This window comes from Felis catus, chromosome A1, assembly GCF_018350175.1.
Source record: "Felis catus isolate Fca126 chromosome A1, F.catus_Fca126_mat1.0, whole genome shotgun sequence".
Lineage (NCBI taxonomy): Eukaryota > Metazoa > Chordata > Mammalia > Carnivora > Felidae > Felis > Felis catus.
This window is the reverse complement of record NC_058368.1, coordinates 30,084,885-30,100,561: the sequence shown is the minus strand read 5'-3', so window position 1 is coordinate 30,100,561 and position 15,677 is coordinate 30,084,885. Positions and strand designations below refer to the sequence as shown.

General features: G+C 44.9%; 1 long non-coding RNA gene across 5 annotated transcripts in view; it reads right to left on the bottom strand.

The window, feature by feature from the left end:
• The window catches only part of LOC102901843, a 116,430-nt gene that overhangs the window by 40,262 nt on the left and 60,491 nt on the right, over positions 1-15,677 (bottom strand). The window contains exon 8 of one of the 5 annotated variants that reach the window (XR_006595233.1): positions 5,576-5,675. The exons of the other annotated variants lie outside the window; for them this stretch is intronic. This is a non-coding gene — a long non-coding RNA (uncharacterized LOC102901843). Of the gene's footprint in view, positions 1-5,575; positions 5,676-15,677 lie in introns of those variants that run through there. 5 annotated transcript variants of the gene reach the window in all.

Below are 15,677 nucleotides of genomic sequence, written 5' to 3'. Positions count from 1 at the left end.
ACCTCTTTCCCTCACATACCTGGAGCCTGCAGAAGAGACAGAAAGATGCGGACCTTAGATTCATCTATCATCTTCCCTCCATAACTCAGGCAACTGGAACCAGTATGAAAAGCAGCTTATCCTGGGGCAATTGCAGCTTTCTCCATGGACAGAGCACAAAGCCAAGGGGTATAGGCTATTGTATCCCAAGGACTGGGGATGAGGGTAGGGGGAGATGACCCTGGGTCACGATCAAGAATTAAAATTTAGGGGCTGTTCATGGCACTAGTACCCTAAGAATTTTCAAGTCACTCAAAAAGCCAATATTCCAAAATCCAGCTACCATGTCTAAGCCGGGCAGGAAGAGAAGAGTGAGACTAAGTGCCTGAGAGAGGAGAACCACCAGAGATTTATGTGTAGGGAGCTTCAGAGCAGGAGGAAGAGAGGAGAGCCCTGAAGAAACTCTACAGAGCCAAGGAACAAGCAGCTACAGAGGACCAATACAGGATCTCTGCAACTAGGACAGGGCCGTGCTCTGAAGTTTTAGGGGAGGCCAGAAGGCTGCCAACACACTCACTTCACAGCTGGCAGGAGAAGGAAAAAACCACACAGGAAAACCTTGAATTGCGAGTAATTTGTCCTGCGGGTGTCCCGCAAGATAGGCAAACATTTCTAATAACTTTTTTTTCATGTTTTCTTTATTTTTGACAGAGAGACAGAGCCCAAGTCGGGGAGGGGCAGAGAGACAGGGAGACACAGAATCCCAAAGTAGGCCCCAGGCTCTGAGCTGTCAGCGCAAAGCCCGACACGGGGCTCGAACACACAAGCTGCAAGATCATGACCTGAGCCGAAGTCAGATAGTCAACAGACGGAGTCAACCAGGCGCCCCACGTCTCTAATAAATTTTAAAATGATAAATGAGTGATGTCTTGCAATATGAGTAGTACATGATGCTCAACATCATGTGATCACGACTGAGCCAGTGGTTCCTCTCTCTCTCTCTCTCTCTCTCTCTCTCTCTCTCGCTGTAGGATTGTGGGTGATTGTCAATGCAATGTCACATTTCTGTGAAATCCTCAAAAGGAAGCAAAAACAAGTGTCATTGGATAGGTTCCTTGTTAAAGTTGCAAGAAAAGAAAGATTCCATTGAGCCAATAGATAGCAGTTATTCCATTAGTGATAGTGAAAGTCGTCCTACACAATAACCCTCCTCTTTCTTGTCTCCCTCACACCGGCCACAAAGGTTTTCAAAGATAAGTTCAGGTGAATTTGTTTATTTTTCTTTCTATCTTGTATTTTCTTTATTATGTTGTACTATATGACAGAACTGTAATCATTTTTATATGACTATTTTTGGGTTGTGGAACAAATCATCTGCGTTCCCATTATTTCCTATCGGGAAGTTCGCTTTGAGATACAAGTGCTTTGGATTATAAGCGTGTTTCCGGAATGAATGATTCTTGCAAACCAAGGTTTACTGTACTCAGTTGCTCAGTATTAGCCTCTGCAGAGACACTTCAGAAGCCCCAGGCCAGGAACACGCTGCCATGTCTGGTCACAGATGCATGTTCCAAACCACCCCATTTCTAAGCTACTCAGGTTGGCCGAGATCCACACTTTACATGACCTTACGACAACCCTACCCCAAGCATGTCTGGAATGAGGTGAGAAGAAAAACGTTCCCTTCTAACAACAACAACAACAACAACAACAACAACAAAATCATGACACTGAATATAGTTCAAAAGAGTTTTTGAGAGTACATACAGTTTGAAGACACATGGATGACATTCACAAGGCTCTGCCTCCCTGGAAGAGCTCACACAGCCCAAAGTGAAAGGTCGATTGATCAAAATAATTGAACAATAATCCATGCTCTCATTCATTCAACAAACATCCCCTGCTCACAGCTCAAAGGTAAAAATATATGCGGTCTTATGTGAGTACAGAGATGCTACCGCTCTACCAAGGGGTCTACCCTTGGTCTACCAAGACCCCAGAAGAAGTAGAAAGAAATTGAACAATTCCAGCTGAGAAAGGATTGTAATATGTGTTTGCCAGCCCTACTCAGAAAGTGCCTATATCAGAGGGAAGGTGAGATTGGGATCCTTATAATTACCTGGGAAGAGACGTGACATTTATTAAAAAAAAAAAAAAATCTGTGTCCATGAAGACTGTCAACTTTTGGAGGGCAAGAAAAATGTTCTCCTCACCCCACGACCCCAGCTTTTCATTAGTACCTGGTACATAATAGATAACAAATATATATATTTAAGTGAATTGACCTGAGGCTCTTGTTTTTCTAATTTTACAAATGGCATCGAGGACTGAAAAACAATGAAATGCAAAGGAATAAGGCTAGTAGTTCGACTTTAAAAGTCTTTTTAACTCCTTTTCTCTATTCCTCATAGACAAAGAAGACTGAAGCCTGGCCTTGGGTTTGATTTTGTATATTTTTTTAAAACTCCATTATGGAAACTGTCTTGAAAGGTCTGGAAAACAAGTTCTGGGAGGCTGCGGAGGGAGAAAGAGTCAGAAGCCAGGGGGCAGCAGGTGGTCCATGGATGTTTGTCACACATTTGTTCCAGACATTCATCACAAGCTCAGCAAGGAAATGACAAGCTTGCCCAATCAATAACGCTTCTATCGTGTTTCATCTCTTTGGATTTGCAGAATAATTTGGTAATTCTGCTTCTCAATCCTGCACATCTTGAGCAAATGAAGATGATTATGGGTGTCTCAGCCCATTCGGCTCTTTATCTGAAAGCTGCCCATCTCCTGTGAGAAGTCAGCTTTCTTCCCAAATGTACAAGGTGTTCGAGAGGGATTATTCCTTTGTTCCCTCCTGAAGATGTAGGAAAGTCTACCTCGTGTCCCCATCATCATGGGCCCATCTGACTATCTAGCCGGCTTGGCCCTGGGGCGCACCACCACAACAGCACAAAGGACAGCGCCAAGAGGTGACTTTTTAAGTATCACGCCGATCCTGCTGCAACCTTGGAAGCGTCATTCCGGCAGACAAGAAATCACTGCTGGAGGCCCCACTGAGTTTCTCAACAGCGGAAAGTATTCGAGTGTGCTGCCTGAGTACCCCAGGCCGACCCTGGGGAGCTGCCTTTATTCATTAATAGCAGTTCCTGAGTCTTGCCAGTTAATAGAAGATGCTCTCCAGAGACATGAGCCATCACTCCTAATTTGGCGTCAAGGATTTTGATTGCAACCTGGAGACTCAGAATTTAAGAGCGGGGGCAGGCAGAGAGAAAGCCCGGCAGAGGAGGAGGCCAGGAAGAGGGGAGGGTCGGGGAAAGGAAATGGACGGAGCAAACTGAAGAGGGACAGACACACACAGAGATGCAGACACAAGGAGGGGAAAGAAAACACAGAGCGGAGATGAAATAAAGGAGAGACTGAGCGGAAACATTTTTCAAAGCAGAACTCGTCATTCTCTTTGCAGACTTGCTAGTTGCAGGTTTCTAATGCCACTGATGAGGCGTGGCTCAGATGCTAAGGGCTGGCAGTGGTTGTTTCCTCAAGGACCCGCTGAGTGGAGCAGAGCACAGGGTTGGGCCAGCAGATGAACTGAAAGGAAAAGGGAGCTAGCTGCTTTTCGATTTGAAGAGTGATATCCAGGAAGGAGCGAAGTTATCCAGGGAGAGGGCGGCATGCATTCAGGGCGGACTCCAAAGAATTGTGGGGTAAAATGTTTGTGGGAAATAATTTGAGGGTAAGGAGGGGGAAATAAAGGCATATATCCATATTATCATGCCTGTGCTTGCTCATTGGGTCTCCTTTTCTTCTCTTCCCCTCATTCTTATTGTGTCCCTATGTGCACAGGGAGGAAAAAAAAACCTAAGGGTTCACCATGTTTCCAGCAAAAAGGGAGAGAAAAAAAGACGAGTAATTTCCATAATATATTATTACATCAGGAAAATTTAAATTTAGTGTTATAAATCTTTTTTGTTCACCAAATATGCTGTCAATTTGAAGAACAACTATTTGGTTCTTTCTACTTTATCGTGTGTGAGCTTAATTAATCACAAAGGAATCCTCTGCAAACCATTTTCCAGCCCAAGAGACGATTGTTTTCTATAGCACGATGTTTCCTTCTAACTAAGGATGGCACTAAACGGGAGAAAACATTAAAACCCTGATGTGCATCATAATGAACTCCATGCGAAGTAGTTATATTAATGTAATGGAGTTGAGATCTTAATTGCACTCGTGTTTATATTTGCAACCTCCTTTTTTAAAGCCTTTTTATTTTACTAAATGATTTGAACGACGAGGTAGGAGAGGTTACTTGGCCTGCTAAATAGAGATGGGTTTCACCACGCTAAAGGAGGAAAAATGAATCTGGGAGGGAAGACTGGCTAATTTAATTTCGTAAAGTAGGTTTTATTCTCAGTTGATAATGGCTAAAATTGCTCTGTGAAAGCAATCTTTCCCGAGCCAGAAAATGTTCCCTGGACGCTTAAAAAGAAGCATGTCCAACAGCCCTTTTTTGTTCCTCCCTATGACAACCATTAGCTGCCACGGAAAAACCTCCAGTTCCAGTGCTGAATCCTGTATGAAGCAATTTAAGCAGATGCATCCTCTGGCCTCTGATTGAAAGAGCTGATAGATGGTAGCATACCTCCCAGCCAAACTCAGGATGGGACAGACTGCACAGTAGGAGGTGGAGGGAAAACCCTCCATAAAGCCTGATATGAAATAGGCATTCAATTAAGAATATTGCCCAATGAGTGAAACAACGAATGAGCGAGCGAGTTAGTGAGTGGAGCTGTCAGGACTTTTAGTCAGAGGATGGGACCCTCCCCTCTCAACTCTTTTCCTTGTTCCTGTTCATCAGACACAGACTAAGGGGAAATATGCTTACCTTTTCTAATTAAAACTCATTAATGTGGGCACTGGGCAAATATTACACTTCCCTCCCATAGCTCAGCCAGGAATTATCCTGCCATGTGCTGGCTATGTTATCAGACAGAGAGGGTGGTGGTGTTGTCCAGTTATGTGGTGCCTTTCTGAGATTTTTTTCTCTTGGGTCTTAAGACTTAGAGTTCCTGTTCGCCCCCAGAGCCATATGTTTTTATGTGGATACCAATAATCAAATAAACCAACCTTGTGCTCTTTGTTGGGGGCTGCCGGGGAGCCCAGGAAGTCCTGCAGCCAGCCTCTAGCACCTGCACTGAGCCAGGCAGGCAGAGATGATGTACTCACCCTACCCTTGACTTTATCCTATGGCCGCCTTCTTCTCCTTCTCCTTCTTCTCCTTTGTCTCCTTCTTCTCTCCCTCCTCCTCCTCCTCCTCCTCCTTCTCTTCCTCCTCCTCCACGTCCTCCTTCTTCTTCTTCTTTCCCTTCTTCTTCTTCTTCTTCTTCTTCTTCTTCTTCTTCTTCTTCTTCTTCTTCTGACTCCAGCACATTTCTTTGTTTATTTATATATTTGTTCATAGCTTACTCAATGTGGGTTTTGGGTTATGATAATCAGATCCTTCTCTTTTTCTTCTTCTTCTTCTTCTTCTTCTTCTTCTTCTTCTTCTTCTTCTTCTTCTTTTCTTCTTCTTCTTCTTCTTCTTCTTCTTCTTCTTCTTCTTCTTCTTCTTCTTCTTTTGACTCCAGCACGTTTCTTTGTTTATTTATATATTTGTTCATAGCTTACTCAATGTGGGTTTTGGGTTATGATAATCATATCCTTCTCTATGGAGGAAAAAAAAAAGAAAAGAAGAATGAAGGGAAAGGGATAAAGAGATGTGGAGTTGAATTAGAGACTGTGATGCTTTCAATCATTCAAAAACATTCGTGTTTTCTCATGGAATGCCTGGCACTGTACTAGGTGCTGGCGAGTTTAGGGCCCAGTAGAGGAGGCAGATGGGAACACAGAAATAATTATAAAGCTTAGAGTAGGACCACATACCTATGAACAAAATGCCATGAAGCAAGTAGAGAGAGCCAGTAATTCTACCTGGGGGGATTCCTGTCAGCCTAAGGTGAGAAGTCATTTGTCAGTTAGAGAAGGGGAGAAAGGCTATCCCCAAGAGAGGAGGCATCACATGCAGAAGCACAAAGCCATGAAAGGGTATGAGAAGCCCCATCTGGCAGAAGATTGGTATGCTTGGGGTGGGGAGACGTTGGAGGGACCGAATTTGAGGAATAAGAAGTCAGTCACGGTCAGATTTGTGAGAGCCTCAAATAACAACCTAGGGAGTTTAGCTATTTGCCCTCGGCATTAGGAAGCCAGGGGCAATATCAAAACCAAGACAACCATGTGGTCAAGTTTACTTTCTCCAGAGAAGCCTCTTTGGGTTGGAGAGAAAGAGCAGCCAATGGGGCTCAAGTTTGGTGAGCCATGTTGAGAACAAGGATCAACAGACAGGTATATAGATATGTGTGAGCTGGGATGGCAGGGTTTTTCTAACTGATTGGACACAGAATCAGGAATGATAGTAATGAGCTTGGGATATGGGGGGTGGACACCAGCCTCATCGAATACAGACGAGAAGTGGAAGGGGACATGTAACCAGGGTGGAGGACAGTTACGTGCAAGGTGCCCGCAGGACATCCAGGTGGGTAGCAGAGAGCTAAAAATACAGAGTTTGGGGATGGCACTGAGAGAATTAGATTTGACATTTTTGCATGTAAATAGTACCTAAAAAGTTATAAGGAAGACAAGATCACTCAGGACATGAGCATGTACAATACAGACAGAAGAAAATAAGGAGATCTGAGGTTGGGAATTTTTGTTTTTGTTTTTGTTTTTTTTAATGTTATCAAGGGAGTAACTACATCTCCTTTTCTAGAGGTTTTTTAAAAATGCGAGCCTCTCCTCATCCTAAGGTAGTTTTGGGTAGCTATTCTAACAGGCAGACCTACCTGCCAGGTGATCTTTAAAATGAGCTCAGGTGGCTGCAGTCAGACACCTAGACGCTTTACGTTGTGTTAAAAAAAAAAAGCACTGAACAATAACATTAGCAAGAGGCCACCTCTCAGTGCTTGGGAAAGAACAGCTAATATCCACCAGGGGACCAATGTCATGTTTGGAAGAAGCGGCAGAGGTAAGGAACTGGGCTGTGTGCCAGTATAAAGTGGTGTCTTAAGGCTGTTTAAAATACATCAGAAGCTATGAGTGTTGCTTTAAAAAAAAAAAAAAAAAGGAGGTCAAATGGTAAGAAGTACATTGCTGTCCGTAATATATAAATGTGAAGGCTAGAGACTGCCGCTAAATTCACGCAGATGAATGACTCCAGGAGTCAGGGGAGAGTGGCATGTTTAAAGAATCAAGAGAACAAAGCAAGTGAGACAGAAGGGAGAAAGGCAGGGAAGCGAAAAGTCCTTGGAAGGGAATAGAACACAAGGGCAAGGGAGAAGTAGCCAGTAGGAGCCAGTGTCGCAGATCTGATTGGGAGGCAGGGGCCAATGTCACCAAAATAGCCAGACAAAGACAGAGAGTGACCAGACAGTGTTGAGGAAGAGATGAGATTAAGGGCAGGCAGGATTTCTTGCGGTCAAGGGTAGAGACATACAGTTGAATAGAAAAGTAAAGATGGCTGCCATGTCAATACAGTTCTGACCTAATAGACTGGAAGTCAGAAGCCCTCAGCTCACACACTGAGCTCTGACAGGGACTGTGAGGACACAGGCAAGTGTCTGAATATATTTGCGTGTTTGTTTTCTCCTTTGTAAAATGGGAACAATGATACCTTTTTAGGATGTTTGAAAATTCAATGAGATGATACAGAAGTTCCAGACCAAGCATACTGTAAGTGCCTAATAGAGACTTTTTTAGCAACTGGACAAATGAATAATGGCCAGATTGTGAAGAGTTTTGCTGATTGGGGTTGAAACAGAGGTAAAACCTGAAGGGTTGACCAGCTCCCCAAGGAAGAAAAAAGAAAAGAAGTAATTTATGTATGTTATGGTTGAATTGTGTTTCTCCCCCGCCCTCCTGCAAAAGAAAAAAAAAAAAAAACACAAAAAAAGATATGCTGAAGTCCTGAGCCCAGGACCTCAGAATGTGACCTTATGTAGAAATAGGGTCTTTATAGATTTAGCCAATTCCAGATGAGGTTGTTAAGGTGGAACCCCATCCAATCTGACTCGTGTCCTTATAAAAAGGGGAAATTTGGACACAGACAGGGGACCGTGTCCACATTTGGAGGCAGGAAAATTGGACATGCACAGAGACAGGATGATGGGAAGACACAGGAGAATGCCCTGTGAAGACAGAGGCAGAGACCACGGTTATGCTGCCACAAGCCAAGAAACACCAAGGATGGACGGCCCCCACCAGAGGCTAGATGAGGCCAGAGTGGTTTCTTCCCCCCCACACACACACACTTCAGAAGGAGTATGGCCTTGCCAACCTCTTGGTTTTGCACTGCTAGCTTCAGAACTATGAAATAACCGATTTGTTATTTTAAGCCACCCAGTCTTGGTATTTTGTTAAGGCAGCCTTAGGAAACTAATATAACATCTAAGTGCGGAAAAATATCAAGAGGGAGGTAGGCACCCACACTGTGTGCCCAAACCTGCCATCAACAGTTTCAACGGCAGGACAACTTGGCCTTGCAATTCTGCACATCGCCACTACCCAGGATTCTCTTGACTGCGGTTCAAGAGACAACATGCCATCAACCTGTGTGTCTGTGGGATGACAGCCGGCAAGGTTGGAGGGAGAAGGTGAAGTGGTGAAGGCAAGTCCCAGGCAGGCCAGAGGCTGGGGCCACAGAAGGTGATTCCTACGAGGGAAGAAGCCATTCTATTTGTCCAACTGACAAAGAAACAGCAACATAGATGAACGAGAAACAAGAGGAATGTAGAATACGGTGCCATTTGTGTCCTTTGTAAAAATCGTAGCATTCACATTATTCTGGCAGAAAACTCAAACTAGAAACCTTTGTCATGCTTACTTACCAAGTTACTAATGAGGCACAGGGAGAATTAGGAAATCAGGCAACACAGAGAAACATTTATAACAGACAGAATTTTGAAAACTCAGTAAGAAGTTCAATTTGTATGGTATTTGGGAATGGGTTTACCCCTCTGGAGGGAAGGGGGGAAGGGAAGTTGGTGCCAGGCCCTTGCTAAGCGTGGACACAGGCACCTCGTTTTGTCTCTTGACGGCTCCGTTTCACAAGCAGTGAAACAGGCCCAGACAGATTAAGAAATGGGCCTAAGCTGATGAAATTCAGGGCTGGAATTTATACCCTGATATGCCTGACCCCCAAAGCAGGTCCTCTTCCCCTCCCCATGTGGACCTATAAGGATATCGATTAGAATGAAATTTCTCAGGAACCTGCAAATCCAGTGACAGAGATGGCCTGGGGTAGCATCAAAGGACTTCATGATGGCATCACCCAGCAGCCTGTCCACTCAGCTCAGAGCCCAGCTTGGGCAGGCACTCAGCAACCCCGCCTCTCCTCAAAGTCAAATGGCTGTCTGGGGTGTGTGTGTGTGTGTGTGTGTGTGTGTGTGTGTGTGTGTCCTTGAGGAGTTGCCAGCTCTCCACTGGGCCAGTGAGCTGCTGGGTGACTTCTAAGGGCCACCCGGACCCCTCTGGAATTGTCCCACTGCAGAGAGATAAAAGCCCGAGGACCTGGCCAGGCTCCCAGGAGACCTCCAGCCCCACCCCCACCCAGGTGTACGCTCCCCACATCCTGAAGTAGCTCATTACAATCAGGGGCTGAAGAGTAAAACAGAAATTAAATTGACACTTTGAAGCATTAATCTAAGCACAAATTAATATTCATCAACATCTGCTATTTGTTCAGGTGAGTGTTCAGCTTAAACAAAAAAATAGCATTCTTCCCACCCAGAGACGGCGTGTACCAGAGAAAATGGAGCCCACGCTCAGGCCCTCTGCACGCACAGCCTGCAGCTGGCTCCCTGCGGAAACCCCACCAGTGACAGTCCTCCCAGAGGGACCCTGAATAGTGTTCAATAAATCATTTTTATTTGGACACTTGTCTTCCTCCTGACTTGCAAGACATCACTATTCCTTCTCAGAAGGGAAGGAATAAGAAGCTGGGTGCTGTTTATTCCATCTCTGTACTTGGCCACAGGGGCTGTCCCTGTTGTCCGCCGTTTGGTCGTTATCATCAGGGCAGGAGGAATCGCTTTGCTGGAAAATGACTAGCTAAATTTCCAAATGTGTGCGGAGAGAAATTTGCAGGGAAGCAAGTTCAGGTAGGGGGCCCCCACGGGTGTTGCTATAGCTCCACATGCACAAAGAATGAGGCAATTCCACAGGAAACCCTGCGCTGTGACAGCAAAGGAGAGTGCTCAGTGGTGGCACACAGGGAGCGTCACTGAGCCCATAACATCTTTAGAGCAAGGGAGTATTTTTCAGGTGATAACCAAGCTAACAGCTGTTCTCTTCCTGCCAAAACACCAGACAAATTTTTTTTTTAATTTTTTTTTTAACGCTTTATTTATTTTTGAGACAGAGAGAGACAGAGCATGAACGGGGCAGGGGCAGAGAGAGAGGGAGACACAGAATCAGAAGCAGGCTCCAGGCTCTGAGCCATCAGACCAGAGCCCGACGCGGGGCTCGAACTCACGGACCGCAAGATCGTGACCTGAGCTGAAGTCGGACGCTCAACTGACTGAGCCACCCAGGCGCCCCCAGACAAATTTCTGAAAGCCCTCCCGCGACTACGGGCCAGGGTGCATCTGAGGGATATCGAGAGACAGTCTGTGCCCTGGGTGGCACCGATGGCTTCAACGGCACTTGGGAGGATGTCTCTGCTTGTGTTTTGACATTTCTCTCTCTCTCTCTCTCTCTCTCTCTCTCTCTCTCTCTCTCTCTCCCAGATAGTTGAAACAGAGTCCCTAAAATGGTAGGAATACAGTCAATGAAGACAGTAAACAAATCAAGAGACTCGAAGCTCTGCACAGTTTTGAAAAAAATACCTAGTGGGGATTGCACGGGTCTGGGAACCGGTCTATACCTGTGCTAAGTCGTGATGGAGGGCTTTTGCAGAAGTTTGCCTACTGTGAGTGGGCAAGAACATGCACTAGTTAAGAACAAGGACTCTAAAGTCAGACTGTGAGGTTAAATTCCATCTTCGCCACTTATTACCTGTGTGACCCTGGGCAACTTACTTAGCCTCTCTGTGCCTCATTTTCCCCATCTGTAGGATGGGAATGTTGATTGATTAAATAAGTTGAAACCTATAAAGCAGTTGACACAGTATCTGCCACCATAGACGTATCCTATAACTATTAGCTATTCTGACAACCTTAGTCATGGAAACTGTATATTGGAAAATCTCTGGTAATCCTCTTAACAGAGATTGATATTGTTGAACATGTAGAGTGAATGAACCAAAGCTGGAACTGGTCAGTATATTAAATCCAATCTGTTCATTGGTTGAACTGCTGAAGCAATTTCCATGTGGTATCTGGACTTCTGACAAGGAATTTATTCAAAGTTGAATCCCCACAAAGATAATAAGTATAAATAGAAAATCTAATATAAGAGCTAAGTATAAATATAAAAGCTAAATAGAGCGGAGATGTTACTTGGGCCACCCATATGAGGGGACGATAGATGGTGCCCGTGGACACAGCCGGCAGGATCAAATGCTCCCAGAGAGCCTGCCCAGCCCAGGAGCCAGCCAGGATCCAGATGCAGATCTGAGGATGGAGAAAGCAATGGAAGCTGAGACAGAAACAGTCCCTGCTCTCATGGGGCCCACATTCCATTTGCAGGAGGGAAGGGGGGAGAGAGACAGACAAATAAGTCAACATACACACACACAAGAATAATCAATACTGCAGAGCAGTGCAGAGAAGCAAAAAGGGGGACGTGCAAGAGAGGAGAGAGTCCCTGGGTGGTCAGGGAGGCCTCTCTGAGGAGGTAACAAGGAAGCTGAGATCTGCATGAAAAGAACCAGCCACCCCAATACACACCGTGGGGAAGGTGGTCCAAAGGGAAGAACACCTAATGCAAAGGCCCAAGGAAGGAGCATACTTGGAGAATTCAAGGAACAGAAAGATGGGGCGGCTGGAGTGAAATGGGTGAAAGAAAGCGTAGTGAAATAAGAAGCGAGAAAAGGAGGTGGAGGCTGGACATGTAGGGCTCTGTAAAGCAATAGGAAATTGGGAATTCATTCCAAAGTGCAATAGGGGATAGCTTTTTAAATATATTTAATTTTTAGAGCAGTTTTGGTTGATAGAATAATTAAGAAGCATATACAGATATTTCTCACATGCCCCGGCCCCATTATCAACCTCCCCACCAGAGCGGTGCATTGTTACAAGTGATGAACCTATACTGACACATCATAACCACCCAAAGTCCACTGTTTATGTTAGGCTTTGCTCTTGGTACCGCACATTCTGTGAGTTTAGACAAACGTATGATGGCATATATCTGCCACCGGAGGTTTTTAAGAAGGGGCGTACCATGATGCGATTGATGATTTTAAAAGATCACACTGGGGCAATGTAGCAGGCAGTCAGATTCTGACATGGCTCCCAACAACCCCAGCTCCTGGTTTTCGTGCCCTGAGTAAATCCCCTTCCCTTGAATGTGGGCTGGACTTACTGACTTGCTGCTCCTATCTAACAGAACATGCTAAAAGTGATGGGATGTCGCTTCCATGATTAGGTTTCAAAAGCCTCTGACTAGCTAGGTCTCTCTCTCTCTCTCTCTCTTTCTCTCTCTCTCTCTTGCCCTCTCCCTTTCCCTGATAAAGCCAGCTGCCATGTGGCAAGGAAATTAGGGATGCCTCTGGCCAACAATCCTAGAGGAAGTGCGGCCCTTAGTCTCACAGCTCCCAGGAAGTGGATTTTTGTCACGACCACATGAGGGCACTAGGAGGCAGATGCTTCCCAATTGAGCCCAAGACCAATTGCCAGAGGGCCCAGCTACACTGCCCAGATCCTAACCCATAGAAACTGTGAGGTATTAAATGTTGTTGTCTTAAGCCACTAAGTTTGGGGGGTAATTTATTACATAGTAATAGCTAACTAATACAGACTTCATGTTAAAAATGGATTTTAAGAGGATAAGAATGGACACAGGAAAATGGTCAAGCAGATATTGCAGTAGGTGAGAAAATGTTAACTTGGATTAGGACAGAGGTAGATGAGATGGAGGGAAAGGGACAGATCCCAGGGACACTGTGGAGACTTGCTATTGTATAAGATGTCATCTTGAGGGCAAAATGGGGAAGCAAGACTAAAGGAGTTTTTGCTTGAAAAACTAGGTGTAGGCAAAAGTGGAAGAAAAAGAAAGGTCAAGGGTTAATGTCAAGCTTTATGTCTTAGTTATATGGAGTTTGAGATAATGCTTACTGAAAACTAAGTGGAGAGATCAGATAGATACTTAAATAATTAGATTAAAGAGTCTGGAGTTCTGGGAAGAGATCAGGGCTGGAAAGTGGATTTTGAAGTCATTTATAGTTGATTTTTCAAGTCATGCTATAAAATGAAACCTTTTAGGAAGTGTTTTAGTTACCCTGCTGTATAGCAAGCCACCCAAACTTAGTAGCATAAAGGAACCATTTTATTCCACTCTCAGGTTCTGTGGGTCAAGAGTTTGGACAGAGCACCACAGAGAAGGCTTGTCTCTGTTGCCCAATGTCCGGATCCCCAGCTGGGCTTTTGGCTAGAGTACTACATGTGGGCTCTCCAGATGCCTAGGCTTTCCCACAGTGTGACCCCCTCAGTCCCGGAAGCTCAGGATTCCAAAGACCAATGTCCCAAGAGAATCAGGTAGAAGCTTCCTGGCCTTTTCTGATCTAGCCTCTGGTGTCAGGAATCATCTCTTCTGCTACATAACAAATGAGTTACTACCCAGATTCTAGAGGAGGAGACATAGACTCCACCTCTGCATCAGAAGAAAGTCAAGGAATGTATACCCATGTTCTTAAACCTCCACAAAGAGTTAATATAGAGAGGAGAAGGAAATCCTAAGAGGAGTTCTGGAGCATTCCAACATTTAGAAGTTGAGCAGAGGTGGAAAAACTCGCAAGAAACTGAGATGGAAATCAGTGATGTAGGAAGAAGCCGCTGGGTGAGGATGAGGTCATGAAAGCCAAGAGAAGGATCTGTTTCCAGAATGTAGGAGTTGACATTGTGCAAAATGCTCCCCCAAATTGAAAGAAGATAGGGACAGAGACAATGGGCTTTGATGACTGAGAGGTACTGGTAACTTGACAGAAGCAGTCCCCACGGGGTGGTTGGGACAGAAGCCAGCATGGATTGGGTAGAAAAGAGACTGCAAGGCAAGGAAAGACGCATCAACAAGCTGACAGTTGTGCATGCACTTGTGTAAACAGGTCATTTGTGAGACCCTCGGAAACCATCAAACCACAGAACCCTTGATTTGGAAGGTCACCAAACGCATACACTTGAACATTTCTGATCTTAGGGAGCTCATGACCTCTCACAGCAGCCCATTTTATCATTGTTAGAAAAGTTATTTCTTTCATAAAATGCACTTCTGGCACCCATCTGTCTTTGTCTGCCCGGAGCAGTATACAACCAGTCTAACTCCAAAGTCATGTGCCACTGCAGGCTCTTGTTTTTCTGGAGGAAGCATTCTCAGTGTCCCTAGATTTCCAGATGCTGCCTGGTCTTCATTGCTCTCCTCTGAATGTGCTCAAATTTGTTCCCGTCACCCCCACAGTATGGCATTCAAAACCAAGCTCAACATCCTGCTGCTGTCTGCACCAACCATTACCCCTACAGCTGTTTTCGGGCTTTGTCGCACTGCTGTCTCCTACTGTAGAAACTAGGAGCCGCCATCTGTCATCCACATTGAGTCTTAATCACTAACAATATTTGATGCAATGATCTCAATGACTGTTCTTCCATAGCAAAGCTAGATGCTGCCAAGCCCAGGTACTGAAGAAGCGGCTAGAAAAAGGAAGACTTTCATGCCACCTCATGAACCTTATTGCTGTGGCTTTTTTCTTTTGCACTAAGATGAAACGCAAAGAAACAGGGAAAGCTTCCTGAGGACGCTGTTGACTTGGGTCAGTCTCTGGTTGACTGGGGGCCTCTGAAGGGGTGAAATGGGGATGTGCCCAAGAGGAACCAGGGAAGTCGTGGCACTGCTCTAGGATTTGTGACCAATGCCACAATTTACCAGCCTGAACACCTTCGAGAGTTCTTCCTTCCCTCCTCTCTATGTATGTAAAATTTATCAGAAATCCTATCAAAGGTCTCTTTCCAAAATCCACTCACAAGGCTTTTGAGCTAGCTTTTTAATGCTTTCTTTCTTTTCCTTAACACTTGTCTTTCTTTTCCTCTGAACCTGTTTGAAAGTATTTCTAAGTCATTTAAATGAATATTCATTATCTCCAGACTATTTTTCTACTTTAAAAAAAAAAGGTTAGGAAAGTTTACATGGCACTAGAGAAACAGAATCCAGGGGAGAGAGATGAGAAATCTTTTGGCTGATTTTAACCACTCCGTCACTACAGCACGTGTATGTGAACACACACCCACAGGGTACACCTGCAGGTAGGGCAAAGAGAAGGCCTGCTGGGCCACACAACTCCAAAATCGCTCTTTTGTTTCTCTACTGGTACCTGCCAGCATGGGGCGTCTGGGTAAAGTAGGTGGCTAAAATGTTCCGAGCAAGTTGGAGCAGGAAACTTCCCATTACCCCCATCATGACTTGCCCTCTCTTTCTTCCTTCCCTGCAGGGCTTGAGACTCTATTTGGATAGAAAGAAATAAAACATCA